This window comes from Solanum tuberosum, unplaced genomic scaffold, assembly GCF_000226075.1.
Source record: "Solanum tuberosum cultivar DM 1-3 516 R44 unplaced genomic scaffold, SolTub_3.0 scf00280, whole genome shotgun sequence".
NCBI lineage: Eukaryota > Viridiplantae > Streptophyta > Magnoliopsida > Solanales > Solanaceae > Solanum > Solanum tuberosum.
In genome coordinates, this window is record NW_006239205.1 from 725,277 (window position 1) to 728,516 (window position 3,240).

The 3,240-nt window shown below is 31.3% G+C and overlaps 1 pseudogene; it reads left to right on the forward strand.

Annotated features, from left to right (window-relative positions):
* The first annotated feature begins 1,899 nt into the window (after window positions 1–1,899).
* Window positions 1,900–3,240, forward strand: part of LOC102593723 (geraniol 8-hydroxylase-like) — a 1,779-nt pseudogene continuing 438 nt past the window's right edge.

Here is a 3,240-nt window from a genome sequence, read left to right on the forward strand (position 1 = left end):
TTAATTTTGGATTTTTTAATTTTAGATAAACGTGGGACGTTATACATTTTATAAAAAAATTGAACTCATAACCTTTTTTTCAGTTTTTTTCCTTTTATGTTTGTAATTTTTTTTTTGGATTTTAAATAATTTAATAATAAATTATTATTATTATTAATGTTAATATTATTATTATTATTATTATAATATTATTTTGCTATAAATAAGGAGGTTGTGGAAAGATAGTTAAAAATATTTTTCCACAAAAAAAGGAACCATAAACGTTTGAAAATTAAAAAGTTAAATTTTAAAAAATCATTTAAAAATAAAACAATAATTTATTATTATGTAATTAATAATAATTTTTAATTAATATAAAATCTGTTTTTTGTGGTGCTGACACGTAGGCGCTATCACCTCTCCTATTATATATATATAGATATAGATTATTATTATTTTTTTTTAAAAGAGAGGTACCTCAATTTTATTCACTAATATAAGTGTTTAATGGTTATATATACTTTGACATACAAATTATGTAGAGCTTATTTATTGCGTCTACGGATACATCTACAAGCACAATGGAATGGGCAATGGCAGAAACACTTAAACAACCAAAGATTATGAAGAAAGCTCAAGTTGAACTTGCAGAAATCATTGGAAAAGGAAAATTAATTGAAGAAGCTGATGTTTCTCTTCTCCCTTACTTACAATGCATTATAAAAGAAACCTTAAGAATGCACCCACCAGTTCCATTATTACTCCCACGCAGAACAGAGCAAGATGTTGAATTATGTGATTACATCATCCCGAAGGGCTCACAGGTATGGATGGCAATAAAAGTTAATTGAAGAAATATGATTTTCTCAATCGGGTAGGGGTGGGGGATTAGCCCTTTTGATCCATCTAAATTTAATCTAACTTGCTTATTTGACGCTCTTACTCATAGGTTTTCGTTAATGTATAGGCGATTGGTAGAGATTTTGCTTTTTGGGACGATCCTTTAGTGTTTAAACCTGAGAGATTTTGGAGTTCGGATTTGGATATGCGAGGACAAGATTCACGCGAGTTGATTCCATTTGGTGTTGGTCGAAGAATATGCCCTGGCTTTCCACTAGCATTGAGAATGGTTCCAGTAATATTGGGGTGACTCTTAAATTCCTTCAATTGGAAGCTTGAGGCAGACATTGAACCAAAAGATTTAGACTTGGAGAAGTTTGGTATCACCTTAGGTAAAGCTCATCCTTTACGAGCTATCCCATTTTCTCTTTGATGTTATCGAGTCAATAAGTACTTATATGTATTCGATATTTATATTGAAACCAAACATGTTGGCCTTAAGCAATATTTAAAGAATAATGTGATAAGTGTGTATGAAATATTATTAATCAAGTGTTTGGATATGTAGTATTTATATGAAATAACTGCTTGTTCAATTTTATTAAGGATTTAAATAGATCATATATTTATTTATGTGTCCGTTTACTTCTATAGTTGATAGTTCAGTGTATCAAGTTTTGGTTTATACATAGAGGATTAAATTATCGATTCTATTCATAATATAACATGAAAAGTGAACACGTTGTCAACATGATTGTAGTACAAAATTTAATATAATTTATCTTGATTATGAAAACGATATTCACAATATATATGATTCATGGAAAATGATTCCTTTAATATTTTATAATACTTTTATTGGATTCATCATTTTGTTTATTTATTTAAACCACCATTACTGGGGTTCGGTATTGCTTAATCAATGTTTTGATAATAACAAAGATGCATAGATGGATACGTTTGGCGTTTTGTCCAATCCACCTTGGGAGATCAGAAAAATGATTAGTTCATCCTTATACAAAAAAGTCCTAATACATAAATATAAGACAAAGAGAAAATTACTTTCAAAATTGAAAAATAATGGATTACTATACTCTTGTGTTTGGATCAATTTTAGCTTTGATTTTTCTCTATACTACTCTAGCAAAATTATCCACCAAAAAACTTCCACCAGGGCCATCACCATGGCCAATTATTGGAAATATTCATTTGTTTAGGGTTGCAAAAACCTCAATGTGTCACTAGCCAATCTTGCAAAAAAATAATGGTCCAATTATGAGTTTAAAATTAGGACAAATAACAACAATAGTAATTTCTTCATCATCCATAGCAAAACAAGTCCTTAAGAATCAAGATCAAGCATTTTCTTCTAGATTTATCCCTAATGCAATTCAAGGACACAATTATTGTGAATTCTCTGTGGGTTGGCTTCCTGTTTGTCCTCAATGGCGAACGCTTCGCAGAATATTGAACATAAACATCTTCTCTCCTAATAGACTTGATGCAAATCAACATCTAAGGTCACAAAAGGTGAAAGAATTGATTGCTTATTGTGAAAAATGTAGTCAACAAGGTGAAGCTTTGGATATAAGTCAAGTTGTTTTCAAGACTAGTCTTAATTTGTTGTCAAACACCCTTTTCTCTAAGGATTTGGCTGACCCTTTTTCGAATTCAAAGGTAGAGTTGAAGGAAGTTATAGCGGGTATCCTAACTGAGTTTGGGAGGCCTAACCTAGTGGATTTTTTCCCTATACTTGGAATGATTGATCTTCAAGGAATAAGGCGTCGCACAACTATTCATATTGGTAAATTGTTTGAACTTTTTGATGATTTGATCAACGAGCGATTGGAGGAAAAGAGAAAGGGATTCAGTGAAAAGAGTGATGTTCTGGAAATGTTTCTCAATATTTGTGAAGAGAATCCTGAAGAGATTAATCATAATCACATCAAGTCTATGTTCATGGTTTGTATTACTATATATAATTTATGGTTATATACTTAAACCGTTAAACGTACAAAATATGTAGTACCCAATCCCTTTTTATTACTATAATTTATGGTTATATACTTAGGACTTATTTCTGGCGGCTACGGATACAACTACAAGCACATTGGAATGGGCAATGGCAGAAATACTCAAACAACCTGAGATTATGAAAAAGGTTCAAGCTGAACTTGCAAAAATTATTGGAAAAGGAAAATCAATTGAAGAAGTTGATGTTACTCGTCTTCCTTACTTACAATGCATCATCAAAGAAACCTTAAGAATGCACCCACCAGCTCCATTTTTAGTTCCGCGCAAAGTGGAGCAAGATGTTGAATTATTTGATTACATCATCCCTAAGGGTTCACAGGTAAGGATGGAAACTAAAATTAATTAAGTTAAATAGGTATCTGTGGGGGGGGGGGGGGGTATAGAACC